We start from the raw sequence: 21649 nt of genomic DNA, 5'->3' as shown, positions 1-21649 counted from the left end.
AGGTCTGCACGGTTTCTCCATGATTGCAATCTTTCACTGCAGCGCGCACGTAGCCAGGCTGAAAACACCAGGGTTAAGTGGACGTGTTTATGTCCTGCTTTGTAGTACAGCTGCTCTGTGACAGAGTGTTTGGTGAAGCTAAAGGAGAGATATCCCACATATGCTTATCCAGCTTTGTAGCACAGGCTCTGTGTATTTTAGTTTTTGTTTTGTGTAATTTCGACATCAATTTGTGCATTTACTTTGGGGGGCTGCACAAAATCGGACCGATATAGTGTACTGTACGTACAACCTACAACTCTCAACAAGCCAAGCCCAGAGTTGTTTGTAAAAAGCCAACCTTCCGAAAATGCACACACATTGTGAGCTTGTGTGTGTTAAAATGATTCCCTCACTGTTTTTTTTTTTTTTTTTTTCCCCGCTCAGGCCCAAAAAGCTGCGGTTTCACCCCAAACAGCTGTACCTGTCGGCCAAGCAGGGGGAGCTGAAGAAGGTGGTGCTCATGCTGGGTATGTAGGACCTTTTCATTAATTATTCATATGTTCACCTGTGGTTTTTATCAAATGTTAACTTTAACGTGTCCTCACAGTGGACGGCATCGACCCAAACTTTAAGATGGAATCTCAGAACAAACGCACGCCGCTGCACGCTTCAGCTGAGGCGGGATACGTGGATGTGTGTCACATGCTCGTACAGGTGAGACCGAGCTGTTGATGGAGAGAGAAGGGAAATAAACTGGAGTTAAATGACACACATTATCAATTAACTTGAATACATTGTTAAAAAAATACATATAAATGTTTTAAATCAAGTTGAATCTGTTAAAAAGGTTTAATTACAATTTTTCCCAATTGTTAAATTAATTTTGCTGCTGCCAAATGTTCATTCCCCTTTTATTTTTGTTTATTAGCATGCTTTAAGTTGTGTTGGTTACACTGTAATAGGAGCTGTGCATAGGTTTAATTACATTTATAATCTGAAGTGAATTCTGCAGAGTTTGATTGTTTTACTTTAAACGTATGAATTAAAATGCATAAAATCAAAGTTTGTTTTGTTGTTCATTTTGTCTGTTATGTTATGGCAGTGTTTTTCCAACCTTGGGGTCGGGAGCCCATGTGGTGTCACCTGGAGTTTAAATGTGGTCACCTGAAATGTTTAGTAAACATTTTTAAAGTTTTTTCAATTGTTATTATTTTTCAAACAAAAAAAACACTGTTTTCCAGACTTTTAGTTTGTCAAATATAAATCTAGTTATTAATCATAATGTTAATAATAATAATAATAAAAAACATGATCGAAAAGTATTTCTACAAAAAAATTGACTGGAAACCACCTGGTTTCATTTATTCAGACCAACTTATTTCAGAAATTTACTTTGAAATTTACTTTGATCTCCACAACTGTTTCGACTGCCAACTGTCAGTCTTCCTCAGAGGCATCTGACAGAACTTTCAAGTTGGCCATGCCCGGAAAGAACTCAAAAGGACACATGAAAGCGATCACCAGACGCCTCTGAGGAAGACTGACAGTCGAAATATGTCAGGAAATCAAAGTACATTTCAAAAAAATTGACTGAATAAAAGAAAAGCTTTGCCTTTAATTATTCAAAAAGACAAAATGAATTTGCTGGAATTATTGATGGGAATCTTTGCGTATCGTGCATCCCTAATAGGAATGTTTCAAAGTAAATTTCCTGAAAAAAGTTGTCAGAATGAATGAAACCTTAACATATTGTCACTGTGTGACGCTGCAGGCTGGAGCCAACCTGGACATGTATGATGACGACCAGCGGACTCCTCTGATGGAGGCATGTGAGAACAACCACATGGAGGTGGTTCTGTACCTGCTGAGGGCCGGATCCACCGTCACGCTCAAGGTAAACCAATGAACCACGCCTACATTGATGAACAGGAAGTGGGATGTTTCACCCCATAATTTGACCCTCTGCTGTTTCCAGGATGTGGAAGGGTTCACGTGTCTCCATCTAGCGGCAAAGTCTGGTCATTACAGGATCGTGGAACACCTGCTGTCCACTGGATTCATCAACATAAACTGCCAGGTCAGCTTTCCTATGATTATCAAAACACAGACACTTTCTGCTTGAAGCTGTGCTATAGTGCAGGGGTTCTCAACCTTGGGGTCACGAGACACTGGGAGGGTGTCGCCAGGTGCCTACAAGAATCTAAGAATATTTTTTGAACAATTTCAGCTCATTTTTGCCCTTTTTCTGCAACTACATCAAACATGCCAATTTTTTTGCTCCTTTTAATCCATTTTTGCTACATTACTCCTATTTCTGCCACTTCTTCATCAAATTTCAATACCTTATCTGCACATTTTTTCCACTTTTATAAACCCTTTCCACCACTTCTCCCACCTAATGTCACATATGTTGACTCATTATTGTCACTTTTAACCTCTTTTCACCATATTTCATGTTTTGACCATCATTTTGCTGACTTCATGGATGGGCCCCAAATAGCTTTCCCCTTCTTCCCCCCTATAGATGGCCCTGTCTCCACATGCCTGTTCTAGAACACGTGTCAAACTTGAGGCCCGGGGGCCAAAGAGCATCCTGAATTATTGTGTAAATCAACAAATAATCCAGTTGTAGATATCCAAATTCACTAATTTAATAAAACTGTGGAAATAACTCAATATTTCCACGAATCTTGCAATTTCACACGCAAAATTCCTCTAAATTACACAACAATTGTTAAAAAAAATCAATAACTTTTCAAGTGAATTAAACTGATATTGAAAACTAGGGCACAATGATGTTATTTTTACCCCCCTACCTATAATCTGTGGCCCACTTGAGATCAAACTGATCCGTATTTGGAATCTTTATTTTGGGGGTTGTGGGCTAAAAAGGTTGAGAACCACTGCTATAAAATAGTACTGGATATAATATATTGCCCAGCTCAGAGCTGTGTTTGCTTCATTGTGGGAATGGATGAATTACAAATGAATGAATGCAGTTTGACTGACTTTATTTCTATGCTTCTGCTTGTGGTTGCAACGTCTCTTTCGTCCGTTTTTTTCTTTGATTCCATGTAACGTTTTCCTCTCAGGATGACGGTGGCTGGACGGCGATGATCTGGGCCACAGAATACAAACACGTGGACCAGGTGAAGCTGCTTCTCTCCAAAGGAGCCGACATCAGTATCAGGGACAAGGTTGTTTTCACAGTTCCTTCCTCTGTGTGCGTCTGAGCATTAGGACGTTGTGTAACTGTGTGATTGTTCACGGTCGCAGGAGGAAAACATCTGCCTCCACTGGGCGGCGTTCTCTGGTAGTTTAGAGATCTCTGAGCTGCTCCTGAAGGCTCGCTGTAACCTTCACGCCGTCAACATCCACGGAGACTCACCACTGCACATCGCTGCCCGGGAAAACCGCCTGGAGTGTGTGACGTGAGTCTGTGTTCACAACCAAAACTCACTAATATTTACTCCAGATCAGAGATGTGGAACTTTCATTGCAGGGAGGCCACAAAAACAACATTGACAACATTAATGGCAGCATAATAACTTATATTAACTCATTCAGTGCCAGCCATTTTCAGAACAGCTACCCCCCTCAATGCCAGCCATTTTAAAGCATTTTGACTGATTTTTTTTATTTTATTTTTTTACTTTTTATTTTATGATTTTTCAAAGTTCAACATAGATCAAAACAAAGACAAAAAAAAAAAAAAAAGTAAATAAATAAATACAGTCTGTGGGGTACTACAAAATAAAACTACAACTTGAAATTAGCTTTATAATGAGTCCACTTGAGCCAACATTTTTAAATTTACTAACTTTCAATCTCAGATGAAAGGTCATTTTTTTCCATCACATAAATTTCCTCCACAATGTCTCTCCATTGATTCAGTGTCGGAGGGTCACTTTTTAACCAGGTTCTTGTTATAGCTTTCTTGCTAGCCATCAGCATTATTTTAAACAAATATAAGTCCTCCTTTGGCACCAGTTGGTCACTACATTATAGTACAAGCCTGATATTTATGAGAGAACTCCGTCACACTGTCTCCTAGCAACCCCTGTCGAAAAAGACAATTGTCATGTTTTTACATCAATGGCAGTGAGTGAGTTAATGACCAATGTGAGCATTAACACAGGAGACAACAAAGGAATCAGTCAGTCAGTATTTTCTCTTATAGTGCATGTTTGTGGAGCCTTTTTGTTTTGTTTGATTTTGAATGTTAATTTGTTTGTTTTTGTGTTTTTTTCTATTTTCGTTTTAGGTGTGTTAAGTTTGGCATTTTTTTGTGTTTTTGTTATTTTGTGTTTTTGTTATTTTGTGTTTTTTGTGTTTTTGTTTCTCTTTTTGTTGTGATTTTGTGTATATTTCTTGTTAGTTTTTTTGTGTGTGTTTTGCTATGATGTGTATTTCTTTTGTTGACTTTTCTTTTATTTTCTTGTTTTTTGTTTTTGTAATTATTTTGTGTATATGTTTTTTTTTGTCCCTTTCTGTGTACAATTTTGTTTGTTTTTTAGTTTTTGTTTGTTTTTCCGTCATGTTGTGTATTTCATTTAATTTTGTGTATTTGTCAGGAATTTTGTGTTTGGTGTCTTTTGTGTATTTATTGTGTTTTTGGTTTTGTTGTAATTTTGTGTATACATCATTTTTAGTTTGTCATTAGTTTTTGACCTTTTTTTTTTAATGTTTTTCTTATTATTTTCATTTGCATTTTGTGTGCTGTTGTTTTTTGGGTTTTTTTGAGCGTGTGTGTATTTTAGTCATCATTTTGTGCATCTGTTTTGGGTGAAGCTGTGTAAAATTAGACCTCTGCTCTAGATTTTTTCGCTGTATGTCAAACAGAGCGTCTGCTTCTACAGGCTGTTCCTCTCACACGGAGCTGACGTGTTCCTGAAGAACAGAGAAGGAGAAACACCTCCAGACTGCTGCAGCCACAACTCTAAAGCCTGGGCCGCCCTGCAGGCCAACAAGAGGGAGAGAGAGAGGGACTCCAGGAGCAGCAGCAAGTCGACACGCAGCGAGGAGAAAGTCCTGCGCAGGTTGGTTCAGAGAGAGACATGTCAGTCAAAATGGGATGATAAATAATAATAATAAATAATGTTGGGTCGCGAGACACTTTAATTTTCACCCTCTATCTGCAACTGCACCAATCTTGCCATATTTTAACCTATTTTCATCACTTTTTCTTGCCACATTTTTTGCTCCTTTCAATGTATTTTTGCCAAATTACTTCCATTTCTGCCACTTCTCCATCAAATTTCAATACCTTTTCTGCACTTTTTTCCACTTTGAAGACACTTAAAAGCCCTTTTAACCACATTCAACATTTGTCATGCACATTATTTGCCAGTTTGTGACCAAAAACACACAAAATAACAACAAAAAATACACATAAGATGAGAGAACAAATACAAATTACAACAAATATACACAAAACTGATTTCAAAAAACGAGATTACAACAGGAATACACACATTTTTAAAAACACACAAAAGGGCATCAAAAATACACACTTCTACTTTCTGCTCTTTTAAACCCTTTTCCCACCTAATCTTGCATATGTTGACCCATTATTGTCACTTTTACCCTCTTTTTCACCATGTTTCATGCTTATTTTTGCCAATTTAACACCATTCAGGATTGTCATGCCCATTATTTTTCAGTTTAAACTACCGGTAATTGTTCTGACTTTTTAAATTACACTACCACTGTCACTCTTTAAGCCAACACTGACACTTTGAACCCTTTTTACCACTTTTTCTGTCTGTTTTTGGCCTCTGTAATTTGCCACTTTTAACCAATTTCTGTGCTTTTTAAAATCCCACTTTTTTTTTATTGTCCTGTGTGCAGCGACATCGCTCTGGGGGAGGAGCAAGTTCCCATTCCCTGCGTGAACTCTGTGGACAGCGAGCCGTATCCCGACAACTACAAATACATCTCTGAGAACTGCATCACGTCCCCAATGAACATCGACAGGAACATCACACACCTGCAGGTGAGGAGCTCTGACGGGAGGGGGAGGGGTTTGTTCTGCTCTAGTGTTGGAAGTGATGCAGCGTGTCTTCCTCTCTGTGTCTTTGGTCCAACAGTACTGTGTTTGTAAGGACGACTGCTCCGCCAGCATCTGCATGTGTGGACAGCTCAGTCTGCGCTGCTGGTACGACAAGGTGAGCACGTCACAGAGAAGAGGAGAGCGACATCTGAATGTTCCCATAGCAACCCAGCTGCATCAATCAAAGAATTGACCATCGGCATTTCTAATATGTTCACCATTTACAAACTTACCAGTTCTAGACGGGACAAAATGTGTTACATTCTATTTAAGCAGTATCACACTCAAGGTCGTGCTGTTGTGCTGAAATATCAGCACTGGTGTGATTCAGTCGTAGATAATCACACCTGTGCTGATATAACAGCACAACCTCCAGTGTGATATTGCTTTTATACAACAGTTCTACAAGCGCATTTTATTAGTTAACAGTATTAAGTGACGAGAGATGATGATTTGCTTGTTTATTTTAATCATTTGGCTCCGCCTACAAAAATAGTTCCACAAGTGGAGCGCACACAGTGTACTGCAGTGTAGTTAGCCCAAGATTTAACGGTATTTAGATCAGCTGTACAGTGGAGTGATATGATCCGTAAGAGGTCCCAGTGCTGTTGTTGCTCTATATCAGCATTCTTGAAATGTTTATTGTCCAATCAAATTACTTGGTTGGAACTAACTGTATGTATGTAATGTATAATATATTTCATCTGTGTCGTCCACTTCTTTTTCTGGAAGGGCGGTGGGTTCAGCCTTGCGGAGGCGCGTCGGCTACAGCTTGTTAAATGAAACGTACAGACCTCAAACTGATGTCCAACTATTTTAATACTATTTCCAACATAAAGCCACAGTTTAATCCATCATAAGAGGAAATATCAGTTGAAACAAGCTGTCATATGGTGAGCTTGGTGAAATTAATCTGGATGGATACCAGAAACAGTTCCCACACATATTTAGAAATGACGCTCGGCTTCAGTTCTGACTCGCTTACATCAGCTCCATACGGCTGTGAACAATATAAGTTTAAAACTGTGTAATATGTAGGAAGCCAATGGTTCTGTTTCACTGCAAACATCTCTGTGGTCCAACTGTGTTAAAGCAGGATGCTCTGTAGGATCAAAGAGTGTCAAATGAATACCATGGTGTTTCACTGCTGTGCTGCGAGATGTACAAACAGGCAAGGGAAAGTCCCCGGCTTGTCCTTTTATCATTTCCCAGCTGACAGAAAGCGACGCTAACAATGGATTGCAGCTGTCAAACGCAAAGTTTTGAACTCCGTTCAGAGTGAGACTTTTGCTGCAGCGGTAGTTTGGTTAAAATCTGATAAGACCTAAATTTGTACAAATACATCTATTTATTTGGCATTTAACATTTCATAGTGCAGGGGTGCTTATCTTGTGTATGTGTGTGTGGAGCCGGTGACAGGGGAAAAGAGGGGGCTGATCACCTCTTCTCTGGCCGTACGTTTACAACACTTATCATAGACAGAAGCGCATTTACAGTTTAAGTGATCAACTTGCAGAGTTACTAAAGGATGAGTTCACTCAAGAAGTTAATCACTTTCATTTTGCCCCGCTAAATTGAGGAAGTGTAGTACAGCCCTCCATTTGCAGCCATCTCACTGTAGTGGGAGGGAGGGGCTCCTGCCTCAGCTGTACAAACAGTGAAGGATGGGGGAGTTGTTGCTTGAGAAGTTAAAATTTTGAAACTTTGAGCGACTTGGTTGCGCAGGAATCACGCAAGTAGGACCGCTTGAAGGGAGGTCGCTTTAAGTCGCGTCATTTACATTGATTTTGAATGTAATCCAGTCACTTCAGTCACGTTCGGTGTGAACGCACCTTTATCCTGGTCATTTCTCTGCGTGAGATGGTGTACATGGTGTGAACAGGTTGAAATGTGTGAGAATTGAGAGCTTTGAGTGTACAGTGTGCTAACATTAGCAGGAGTACTTCAAACAGTATTCACAGTGATTAAAGTCTACTATATGTTGCTTGAATTGGTCAATTAGGCATTCGGAGGTGGATCTAGTATAACTTAAAAGTATAAACCCTGTTAAATATGGCTTCATTTATAGATCATGATCATAGTCAGTGCTAAACCTCTATACCTTATTTACATGGACTGTTTAAAGGTCTTACTGCAAAATGTTCATAAAAACAGTTAAAAAAAAAAGTAATTTTTTAGGAAATTGTGACTTTTTTTGTTACAACAATTTTGTCTATTTCTAATTCACCGTAATTAATGCATAATTTAAATTTGTGTGCGTGTGTGTGCAGAGCGGCTGCCTCCTGCCTGAGTTCTGCAGAGAACCGCCTCCGCTCATCTTTGAGTGTAACCACGCCTGCTCCTGCTGGAGAACCTGCAAGAACCGCGTGGTGCAGAACGGACTGAGGTTAGTGAAACGTGACCAACGACCTGCTCTTTAAAATCTACTGCTTCTGCTCTGTGGATGTGAGATAAAAACATCTGGTTCATCCTCCAGGACCAGACTCCAGCTGTTCAGGACCGCTAAGAAGGGCTGGGGTGTGAGGACGCTGCAGGATATTCCACAGGGAACCTTTGTGTGCGAGTAAGTGCAGCAACACACTGTGATGGGTAATAACACGCTGGGAACACTGGGCAGGAAGATTAGCTGGAGAGGGAAAGAGTCGTTCACCTCCTGGTGTATCGGATCAACTGGTGATGGAAGTATTAATGCTGTCACTAATGTTCACATTTATCTGAACACACATCAGCTCACAGCTGTGCATTTGTTACTCATTATAATCAGCAGTGCTTGTTTCGAGCAGTCACAAGATAACCTGTAGATAAACAGTAACTAAACTCAAACATCACTTTTTCTTCTGCTGAAAACAAATGTATTTGATATGAAGTCGTATTGTGGATTGATTCTAGTCCAACTTTTGACATTTTAGTCAAGTATTAAAATTTTAGGGCTGTAGTCAACCAAGGAAATTAGAGATGTAACGATTCACTCAACTTCCGATACCATTCGATTCACAAAACGATTCTCTCACGATTTATTTTACAAAATGGGACTGTAGACAAATGATGACTGAAAAATATTCCTTTATTTTTCTGGGGGAAAAAAAGAAAATACTGTATTATTTTATTTTTATTTTTCATTGTCAAAAGAATCCCTTGATAAACTATTCAAAACAATGCAATTTAACTAAAAATAAATCTTGAATGAAATAAATAAAGGAATAATACAAATGAAGAAGAAGCCTATTAATTTAAATTCTGGTTCTATAGTAAACAATGCAAAACTGCATAATAGCTCTTTTTCTTTTTAAAAGTGCAACTGAAAATGTATTTTGTGCCTTAACAATTGGACTTTAAAAAAAAAACAGTTATTTCACTGTATTTACGTCAGATATTTGTTTGGACCAGCAGAGGGCGCTGGTAGCCCAGTGGCATGCAGCTATTTTAGCAGTGAAGAAGAGATGCTATGCTAGCAGACAGAGCTAATAGAAAAACGTGACTTTTACAGATATTCACGTAATATTACAGATATTCTTTCAGTGCTAAAGGGGTAAGGAATCATTTATGAACATGTTTAAGAGTAGAAGGCGGCCTGAAAGAAAGTGTTAGCAGATTCTGCCCGCCGACAACACTTCTGGAAAAGAGAAGGATTAATATATAGCGCCCTCTGCTGTTTACAAAAAGTACTGCGATTCAATTTTCACAATACCGATGTGAACCGTGATACCTATGAATCGATTTTTAACTGCCTTACGATTAATCGTTACATCCCTAAAGGAAATAGTTGGTCGACCAAGACTATGGCACACGTAGCGATTAGTCGACCAAAAAAAACTTGAAAAAAAAACAGAGAATGAATGAGCAGGTGTAGAGGAGGACAAGGACAAAGAAAAAGAGAGACAAATATTTAGTTTTGGCATTTTGTGGTGCAGATTTGCTTTTAAACACAGACCATTTATGATCTGAACCTTATTCAAGCTTTGACCAGAACCCGAAAAAGCAAAAGTGAAACCTACAGGTCAAACAGACATTAGGTATTTATAACAGAGCCCAACCTGAAACCGACAATTAAAACCTATTTCTTCGTCATATAAATTACATATTTACGTTTGTTTTAGTGGTAAGCCTGCTTTTATTTATAAACAACTGTTGATGTCGACATCAAATCAGAGCACGGAGAAAGAAACGCACGTCAAACACAGGTGCGCAGTGTGCATCGCCGCACCAGAGACAGCAGTTGATCTATTTACATAATCCACGTATATATATATATAAGGATAATTCATGGTCTTGTGCAGAAAATGCATTGATTCATTAATGGTCTTAACAATCTTAATTTGTTCCCTCGGATCTGATCTGATCTGATCTGAGGACAGCGCACTGCCCTGACAGCTGAAGCGCAACACTTTTTTTTAGCAGCACGCACTCACGCTGTTGCTGGACATAGAATTATGTTTAGGCATTAAATAAATTATATTGATAATCCTTATCTCCTATATAAGTGCATTGCATTTTTTTTACATTTTTTTGCAGTTTTGAAACTGATATCTTTGCTGGTCGACCAATGACAATGTTGGTCGAGGCTTAGGGTTAGGGTTAAAACCTATTTCTCTAGGGTCTAACCCTAACCCTAACCCTAAAACCATGATATGTCCCCTTTAAATAAGTTGAGGTTGAAAAGCGGGATTTGACGTCATGTTGACAGCCGCGGGTCTTGCGTAGTTCTCTTTGTGAATAGCAGTTAAGTTGTGAAGAAAAGTCGAGACGCTATTTAACTTCTTTGTCTTTTTTGAGCTGTCAAAATGAGTTTTTTGCAGTAAACTGTTCTAAGCCTTTGGTAGAATTTTCAGCGGGAAAGACACTTATGTTCTGGTGTAGCTGGGCTGCGTAAGTGATCAGGGCAGTACGCAAAATGGGCGGGGCGTGTTACCAGGGCTCCTCCCGCCAGACCCTACTGCATAGACTCTGGTTCCAAATGACGTAAAATTTGCAAGATGGAAGCGTCCCTAAGCGCCGTATTTTAGCTTCAAGAACGTTGAGTGCACGCCCACTGGTATTAAGTAGTGAATTAGTGGCATGGATTGTTTTCTAGAGCCACACCCATAATCAAGGCTTTTTTTGAATTTCCAGCCTTGACGCACGTTAGTTACTCTTTAAATATGGCGTCACATTTCTGTCAAAAGTCAAGCACACACTACTCTACGTGCACAGCGACGCTGCTCTGTGCTTGTGTCCCACAACATTAAGAATGACAGCATTACAGTGTGAGCACCGTACGTTGGATTCGTTTCCTGCATTCCCTGAATACATGCAGCAGCGCGGCCAGAGGTGCTGACTCTGTCATATTTAAACATGGGCAGGGACCTTCTTTTACTGCCAGAGGAGCAAACAAACGGTTTCTCTGGTTAGTTCAAGTGAGACACATGAGGTCCTGGAATCAGAAGTGAAGTCTACATTTCCAATGATGGAGGACGATCATGATCGCCTCATTAGTATTTGTTTAAAGTTCATCCTTTACCTGGTGAGTAAGATGGAGAAGAAAGACAAGGAGACGCAATTGAACCATTTCAGGATGTGTGACGGTGTTGGAAATGTCACACTAACGTACTACTATGCATTACAAACTCAATGAGTATATACTGTCTACTATATACTATAAGTAGGATTAGGATGATGAGGGTTCCCACTGAAGTTTTGCTAAAAAAAAAAGAATAATTATATAAATAAAAATAACTGACACGTGTTTTATTTCTTTCCTGGATTATGTTCGTGTCGGGGTAAGGGTTATAATCTCAGTACGGAGGTAAACTCAGTACGTGACACCGGGCCCAGGATGATTATACGTGGCGCTCTTAATGCATCATGGGGCGATTAAGTATGACTAGTGTGCCCACCGTGCATACTACGTACATTTCCCCATATAGTATACATCTGGGTACTTTTCACGTACTCAATCTTTTCATACTATCTAATGTGATCGCACTACATACTCATTTTGAGGTCAGACTTAGTATTAGTAGTATGTTAGTATGACATTTACAACACAGCCTATGTATCAGTTCACGCCGTTCGCTCAGCGCGCACACACAGTTTGCAAATTACAGGACAAAGGATTTGAACCAATCAGAAAATATTTCTGAAAGCCCAGACAAAGAAGAGAGATGAAGAATGAAGAATGATGATGATGATGATGTAGGAGGGTGGTGAATGAACTTCCTGGTATCGAGGAGAAATTGTACAGATTTTGTCAGCAGAGCATCACCATCTAATCCCAACAGGGCTGGATTATCTCTGTGCGCTGACGTCTGCTCTGCTTCCTGACAGGTACGTGGGTGAGATTATCTCCGAGGCAGAAGCGGAGATGAGACAGAACGACGCGTATCTCTTCAGCTTGGATGACAAGGTAAAGCGGAGAACGGGCCTCGCTCGTGCACACACGTGTGTAGTTTTTTTTTTCTTTTCTTTTTTCACTCATGTCTTTCCTCCCTCAGCCGCAGGACCTGTACTGCATTGACGCCCGTTTCTACGGCAACGTCAGCCGCTTCCTCAACCACATGTGCGAGCCCAACCTGTTTGCGTGCCGCGTGTTCACCACGCACCAGGACCTTCGTTTCCCCCACATCGCCTTCTTCGCCAGCGAGAGCATCAAGGCGGGGGCGGAGCTTGGGTGAGTGAACGTCTAGCAGGGTTCTGGTCAATTATAATTGCACTCACGTAATTGATAATTAATTACAATTGACGTAATAATATTTGTAATTGCAATTGGGAAAAATCTGTTGCTGTTTTAATTGTAATTGGATTGCAATTGAGTTCAGAAAATGTTATTGTAATTATAATTGGCATCAAATGTCATTTACAATGTAATTAAACGCAAACCTGTGGAACCATGTTACAGTTCTATGTCTGACACATACGTAGTTAACAATGATTAAAATATGCTTCATATCAGCTTTACCTGTTAGTAACACACCAAAAATATTAATAATACCAATATTTTGATTTAGGACCCGTTATCATAAGAGATGCTAACAGAAAGCTAACACAAGAGGAACATTAAGTTTTATGGGGTTATTTTTTAAAGGCTCAGTAATTGTGATTAATTGTAATTGAACTTTTGTAATTAACAACGTAATTAGTGAGGATGCATGCAAATTACAAACCATTCAACCTTTAACATGTGCAGCTGTTATGTTTAACCCATTTCAACCTTTTTCAACTTTATTGCTAGTTCGGTTAATGCTATTGCTAGGCTAATGCTAACGCTAGGTTAATGCTAATACTAGGGTCGTGCTAATACTAGGTTAGTGCTGATTTTAGGTTAATGCTAGGATAATACTAATACTAGGTAATATTAATGCTAATTTATATTAATGCCAATGCTAAATAACATTCATGCTAACTAATGACAATTTATAGTAATGCTAGTTAGTTAATGCGAGTTAATGCTAATGATAGCTAATGCTAATTTATATTGATGCTAATGCTAGATGATGTTAACGCTAGCTAATGCTATTGATAATTTATACTAGTGTTTGTTAATGTTAATGCAAGTTAATCATCGTGCTAGTTAATGCTTGCTAATGCTAACTCTAATGTTAACATTAATGCTTATAATGATGTTAGTTAATGCTAACGTTAATGCTAGCTAAGGCTAGCCAATGTTATTTCTAGCTATTGCTAAAGTTAACGTTAATGCTAGCTAATGCTAGCTAATATTAATGCTAAGCCAAAGCAGTGCGACGCGGGCCAGCCCGTGCATCCTCACTTGCATTTTCTTCAGGAAGTTGTAATTGATGTTCTGGGGAAAACCAATAATTGTAATTTGAAATGTAATTGGAAAAATTGGTGGCCCCCGTAATTGTTAAATTGTTATTGAAGATGGATAATTGAGAACATGGATAATTGAAAAAGTGTAATCGGTGTAGTCGCCACGCTGTGAGACCGTCACTGACACTTTCTCCTCTTCCTCTTCCTCTTCCTCTTCCTCCTCCTCCTCCTCCTTAAGATTCAACTATGGCGACCACTTCTGGGAGGTGAAACGTAAGCTGTTCAGCTGTGAGTGCGGCTCTTCCAGGTGCAGGTTCTCGTCTGCTGCCGCGGCGTCGCTGCAGGCCGACAGCACGCCCGAGGACCAGCGGCACGCCAACACGTCGCCGGACACCAGCTCCTCTAACGGGCCCCCCTGTCCCTCCTAGAACTCACTCCATGGACCACTGAGCTTCACGAGAACCTATGAATTCCCCTTTGGAAGCAAATCTCCATTTCTTTCTCTGTTTTTTGGAGTCTGCGTTGTTAAAAACACGCCGTTTTCTGACCTGTGCGGTCCAGACTAGGAACCATTCCAGCAGGATCGGCTCTCACACACACACACACACACACACACACACACACACACACGCACACACACTTCATATTTTGTAGCCATTACATCCAATCATAAACTCACTAAAAAGACGTGAAAAAAACTGTTTCCTGGAGTCACGTCTCCTGACAGGAAGTGAAACCATTCTTCTGATGAGGAATAAATAAAATAAATCTGAAAACTCCAACGGTGCTGACAAAGGTTTGTACTTTGGTTTCCATTTTTATGTGAACATAATTTGTACAATAAGAGAATGTTTTTAAGTTTTTTTTTGTTTTTTTATGTTTGATTTTATCTCCGGTTTTTGTATCCATGGTGACTGTAGTTAGACCTTCCTTTGCCGACAAACGCCGCCGCTGTCATAATTGTTGCCCTTGAAACAGTTGCAAAAGTACCTGAAAGATTTAAAAAAAAAAACATGAAAAAAAATCGCACTTCCATCTTCTGTTACGATTCTCTCGACCCGTGAACAATTCATGTGATCTTTTTCAATAAATTTATTACAACTACTTCACCTGTGTGTGTGTCTCTGGAGTTCCTGCTCTTATTTTGAAGGAGACGCGTCTACAGATGGATCTCAGATCAGTTGCAGAGTCACTGACACGTCCCACACAAACACGCTTTAAAATCCTCTCAGAGCTGCTGTGATTCTCAAACTGTGAAACCGTAAAACACTTTTACACATGAATTATTCCTTATGCATCAAAGAATAATCAAACGGTATGATTATTACTAATTCATGTTTTACATTTGTTTGTTTGTTTTTTACAATATTTTAATGTTAGTGGGTTGTGATTCTGTTCACAATATATTTAAAACAGGCCTAAAAACTATTTAAGAATGTGTTTCTATCTATAAATCAAAGAAGGTCTGTGTGTGTGTGTGGAACACGTCTCTCCCTGACGCAGTGTCTCAACAACCTGAAACTTTTAGAGCTTGTACATAACCTGAGTGTGTGCATCCATTATTTTGGACTTATTTGGTGTTGCAAAACTTTTATTCAAATTTTATTTTGAACTTGGGTTAAACCGTACATGAGAGGGGGGAGGGGCCTTGTGTATTTTTTTTCTAGTCATTCTGTATATTTTTGTGAATTTTTTTTACTATTTTTTTGTTGTTGCGCATTTGTCATTTTGTGTTCTTTTTTTATAGTGTGTTTTTAGTTTTCGTTTAGTGTAATTATCTGTCATTTTGTGTGTTTAGATTAAGTGTGTTTAGATTGACTTTTTTTGTATATTTTTTGGAGTCCTTTTGTAGTCGTTCTGTGTGGTTTTGTGATTTTTTTTTTTTTTTGTTTTGTGTGTTTTTGAAGTAAATTTGTGTGTTTTTGTGTTGTGAGATTTGAGATAATTTTCTGTCGTTTTGGGTATTTGTGTTGATTCTCTTGTTTTTAGAGTAATTTTGTGCATTTTTTTTTTTTTTTTTTTCTTTTGACATTTTGTGGGTTTTTGTCCCGTTTGTTTTTTGGAGTTATTTTTCTGTATTTGCTAAGTTGGCCAAATTCGATCGATGGCTGAATGTGGCCCGTGAACCACCAGTTGCTTGTCTCTGATTTCCTGGCATTTCTGTAATTTTTTTCAAAAGCGTATTTCTTATCTTTATTTTTCCATGATGCAGTGATTATAGTAGACGTAGGTTTTCATTGTTACTTTCTTTTTACAAGAATGAAGTAAAAGTCAAAACCAATAGTTTTTAAGTCATTTCTGCACCAGTGAGATGGATCTACTGCATCATGTGACCAATGTTTGCCATTTCTCTGATTGTGGGACCGGACGGTGAAATCAGAGGTGCTCATTGAATCAGAGAAAGAAAGATGGCAGCTGTGATAAGAAGCTCCAGGCAGGAAGTTTCCTTTCCGCATTCCAAGAAGGGAGAAGTTTCCTCAGGGTAGTTGGTGGTGATGGTAACGTTGGTCAGCAGCACAGCAGCATGAGGTCCATGAGGAGGTCCATGCCACACAGCTCCAGATGGGCCGAGAGGAGATCCACCGTGGTTTATGGTACGTTACAGACCGGGTCCTGGAGGTCTGCAGTCCTGCAGGTCTCACACGTTGCTTATTCTAAGGCAGGGGTGTCGAACTCATAGTTTAGTTCAGGTAACTAAGGGATCTTAAGTGGGCTGTAGATTATAGGCGGGAAAACAAGACATTTCTACAATAATTTGCTCTACTTTGCACTTCTTCATTTAAATTATATGAAAAGTATGTAAAGCACCGACAATATCCAAGCAATAAGTTACATGTCACCGAAGTTTACTTGATTTTCTGATTAATCTTTATTTATTTGTGGAAGAATTGGAGATTTGCCTTTAAAAATGACTGCCATCATGTGATATAAATATGTGAGCTCTTTGCAAATATTGTAAAGTTTCATTTAATTTGTGTATTTTGAGGAACTGCATCATCCACAATTAAATGAGTTGATTATTTACATTTTACGCGTTGATTCTTCATTTTCTGTCAGTTGTTACATTCACGAGCCAAATTGGATGCTCTAAAGGACCAGAATTGGCCCCCGGGCCTTGAGTTTGACACATGTTGTAGGAAAAGTCTCAGAAAGCCTGTGGGTGTGTGTTCTGTTGGTTTATTTCAGGCCTTTGATGTTGAGGTCGTGGTGTCAGTTCCTCATTAATTCTGGTCTGGTTTGCAGATGAAGGACTAAAATTATTCTTTGAAAATCTAATAAAAAATCAATTTATTTAACGAATAAATAAATAATCAAATGAAACAGGCTAATGCAGGGGCGTCAAACTCATTTTAGTTCAGGGGCCAAATATGGAGCAGTTTGATCTCAAGTGAACCACAGATTTTATGTAGGAAAATGAGTATATTCAACATTATTGTGCGTTAGTTTACACTTCTACATATACATGAAATTATATGTGTCACTCTTAGGCTGCTTCCAAATAGTCCTTTCCTATCTCCTTTCCTATCCACTGTTCTTTAACCCCCGGAAGTGTTTAAGTGGTGGCCATGAGAAAAGAGCGAAAGGAAAAGGAGGCGTGGCCGTAGGATCGTCAAAACAAACGTGAACACCTTTTCCTAATTTCCTTAACCTCGTGACGTCATCCACGGGGTTAAGGAAAAGTGGATAGGACAAGAGATAGGAGGGACTATTAGGACGCAGCCTCTACTCTTCCAGTTCCTAACCTGTTCCAGGTGTTTTCCATGTGTAGTGATCCTCAGTGAATGATTGTTGCTCTGCAGTGACTCCATAGTCTCTCACAGCCTCTACGACTCTCTGTACCATGTGGGATTCACTGACAGGTCATAACTTCCTTTTTTTCATTTTTGTACACTTGTACTGGTTAATTTAGCTTTTTAACCTTAAATATTTCTACAGAAATTTAAATAGCAACAAGATTTTCAGTTCAAATGGAGATAAAAACATGTCCAGAACAATCATTTTTGATCCTGTTTATTAAAAAAAAGAAATGATACTTTGATTATTTTAGTTCAGGGACCAAAAATGCAAGAGTTTGATCTGGCGTAGAATACAGATTATAGACAGGAAAATGAGTGATTTCAACATTAATGTGCTGTTATTATGTAAAGTATGTGAGGCATCAACAATATTCAAGCAATAAGTTACATATTTAATTCCCTGCAGCAGCTTCACTTGAAAATTCCTTGATTTTTGTGACCAATTTTTTATTTAATTTAGGGAAAATGTGTTGAATAATTAGAGGAAAATTGCAGGATTATGGAAAAATTGAGTTATTTCACTAATTTACGATTAAAAATGACTGACATCATGTGAACACTGTGAGAACTGTAAATATTGTGGAGTTTCAATGAATTTGTGTATTTGAAGGGGTCCATCTATAAGGGGGGATAAAGGGGAAAGATTTTTGGGGTCCATCCATATGGTCAACACAATGATGGTCCATTGTTCTATGAATCTGTGATAACTACATTTATTTATCTGAATAATATTATCCAGGAACGTTATTATTATTCGCGCCATATAGTCATATTAAAGATGTAATCCCTTGTTTTAATATGAAATAAAATTGATTAAAAGTTGCAAACTGTAGGTAATAAAATGTAAAATGTAAGAACAATTAGTTGAAACTGGCAAACAATGGTTGTGACAAATTGTGAATGTGGTTAAATTGGCAAAATAATAAGCATGAAATGTGGGGAAAAGTGGTTAAAAGTGACAATAATGGGTCATACGTACATAATGTGACATTAGGTGGAAAAGGTTTATAAGTGTCAAAAATGCCTAGAAAGTGGAGAAAAAAAATGCATAAAAAGCATAAAATTTTGATGGACAAGTGTCAGAAATGGGAGCAAAAATATGGCCAGAAAAAGTGATGAAAATAGGCAAAGATGGGCTCAAATTGTTTGTCGTTTCTTGAAGGCATCTGGCGAACTCCTCCCAGTGTCTCCAGACCTTAAATTGGGTCTCCTAACCCAAGGTTGAGAACTCCTGCTCTAAAGGCTTTCAGGTTGACACATGTGGTCTGGTTTTATGTTGTCATTTCCATCATGTTAACGTTCTGTTTGCAGCATCAAAACGTCATGAACAAAATGTCACTTTGTTTTTTTCTGTTTGTTTACAACAGTTAATGTTTCTGAATGTTTGACGACAGTTTACAAATAAAGTAATGTAATGTTTCCTTTACCAGAGGTGTAAATAGTACTAATATATCCGACTTAAGTACAAGTACTGTTACGTGACTGAAATTGTACTCAAGTAAAAGTACAAGTAAGTCATACATAAAATACTCAATTACAAGTAAAAAAAGTAGCTCATTTAAATAGTACTCAAAGTAAAAGTTACTTTCACCTCCCATGCATGTTTATTTTTGGTAATAAATCTTGCCACGGTTCCCTTTACAATATATACAAATCTTGCACAATTGGAATTTAATTTATTTTCCACAAAGGCATCTGTAAAAAATAAAATATCTTCAAAATATACAATCAAATTATCAGGCCCTATATAGTTATATTTATAAACTCTAAAACGTAACAACATAATAGGTAAAAACCACAACATGAACCATAGAAAGTGGCTGGACGTTGATCAGAAATGGAACGACAAAGAACATATGGATTATTTCATTGTTGTCTGGTCATTTAATTTTTTTCTTTAACTGTTTCACAATGTCCGTCGATCATTTTAAAACAAAAATAATAATAATTTACTCAGTGACGGTTGGGTGTAGAAATGTAATAAATGACTTTACTTTTTTAAAAACGTAGTTAAGTGCAAGTAAAATGACTGAGTTAGAAATATACTCAAAAGTACAAGTACCCATAAAAGCAACTAAATTACAGTAAGATATTTGTAATCTGTTACTTTCACCTCTGTCCTTTACAGAGAGTTGAGGTTTTTTTTGAGAACGACACCAAAACAATGAAGTCATGAGTTCAGCCTCTATAACCAACAATAAAAACTATAAGATTATGATTCCATTTTATTCACATTTTTCTCATTATGTCACATTTAAAAACAAAGGAGCCTTGGGGTGTGACTGACTCAGAGTTGGACCCCACATTGTGTGGATGCACCCCTGCTGGTGTCACAGTGTGAACCTTTAGATCACACGTGTCAACCATCGTCTCTTTACAGCGGTGCGTTCGGCCACCTTCGGCTCCTGGAGGATGCTCACCATGGGGGCCGAGTACGAGGACTCCTGGGCCCCCCCGCCCTCCAGCAGAGCCCCGGCCCTGAGGAGACAGCAGCGGGTGGAGGAGGAGGAGGAGCCTGATCCCTGTGGAGCAGAGGACGCCTCACACAGAGCTGCTGATGTTGATCATCAGTATGACACGGTGATGGAGCTGCATGGAGGGGGTCTGTGGGGGGAGGAGGGGGGGGTCCTGCAGGCTGTGAGGAGACACCACAGAGAGAACAGTAGCCTTCAGTCCCACAGGTAAACACTGCTCACTATCATACAGAAAAACACGTGTATATTCACTCAATTCTGAGCATTATACTGACTCTGAGGGGTTTTTACTGAGTTATACTGACTCTGAGGGGTTTTACTGAGAGTTATACTGACTCTGAGGGGTTTTTATTGAGTTATACTGACTCTGAGGGGTTTTACTGAGAGTTATACTGACTCTGAGGGGTTTTTATTGAGTTATACTGACTCTGAGGGGTTTTACTGAGAGTTATACTGACTCTGAGGGGTTTTACTGAGTTATACTGACTCTGAGGGGTTTTACTGAGAGTTATACTGACTCTGAGGGGTTTTTATTGAGTTATACTGACTCTGAGGGGTTTTACTGAGAGTTATACTGACTCTGACGGTTTTTACAGAGAGTTATACTGACTCTGAGGGTTTTTACAGAGAGTTATACTGACTCTGAGGGGTTTTTATTGAGTTATACTGACTCTGAGGGGTTTTACTGAGAGTTATACTGACTCTGAGGGGTTTTTATTGAGTTATACTGACTCTGAGGGGTTTTACTGAGAGTTATACTGACTCTGAGGGTTTTTACAGAGAGTTATACTGACTCTGAGGGTTTTTACAGAGAGTTATACTGACTCTGAGGGTTTTTACAGAGAGTTATACTGACTCTGAGGGGTTTTTAACGGAGAGTTATACTGACTCTGAGGGGTTTTTAACGGAGAGTTATACTGACTCTGAGGGGTTTTTAACGGAGAGTTATACTGACTCTTAGGGGTTTTCAAGAGACATAATAATTGTAATCCTAATTGTCAATTAAAATATCAGTATTACCCCTCAGAGTCAGTATAATCTTCATTATTACCCCTCAGAGTCAGTATACAGTAACTCCTCGGAGTCAGTATAACCCTCAGAATCACAATCAGATGATTAATTGTTGCAGAGGTCATAACGAGCCCTTCGGGGGCTGAAAAAATGAGTTTTTTAAATTTTTTTTAATTTGAGGAGAATTAAACGTTTGTTTTTATTCTAAATATTGTTAAATATAAATGTAGGAAATGAAAGTAAAATATCGCCGTCATAATCTGTGGATTGTGTTTTTGACTCGTGATGATGTCATAACCGTTGGACTGAAGTCACACACAGTGACGTCAGACAAGAAATATTCAATATTTAGTCTTTATTTATTTATTATTGTTTATTTCAATAACTATAAAAAGGGCAGAATTATCTCATTTATGTGAAGCTGGATCAAACAATGCGAGTTGCCGGTTCTCCGTATGGCACTGCTGCCTCACGCAGAAGGTTTGATTTTCTGGGAACTTTGTGTGTAAAACATCATAATATGATGGATTTAATGCTGAGTTCACTCTGTAGTTCACCTGTTCAGCCACTAGGCGTCTCCTCACACA

At 38.7% G+C, this 21649-nt stretch overlaps 1 pseudogene; it reads left to right on the top strand.

The window, feature by feature from the left end:
• LOC114473669 (histone-lysine N-methyltransferase EHMT1-like) overlaps positions 1-14887 on the top strand; it is a 45673-nt pseudogene extending 30786 nt beyond the window's left edge.
• Positions 14888-21649: the final 6762 nt, after the last annotated feature.

This window comes from Gouania willdenowi, chromosome 12 (genome assembly GCF_900634775.1).
Source record: "Gouania willdenowi chromosome 12, fGouWil2.1, whole genome shotgun sequence".
Classification (NCBI taxonomy): Eukaryota; Metazoa; Chordata; class Actinopteri; order Blenniiformes; family Gobiesocidae; genus Gouania; species Gouania willdenowi.
This window is presented reverse-complemented; position numbering and strand designations above follow the sequence as displayed.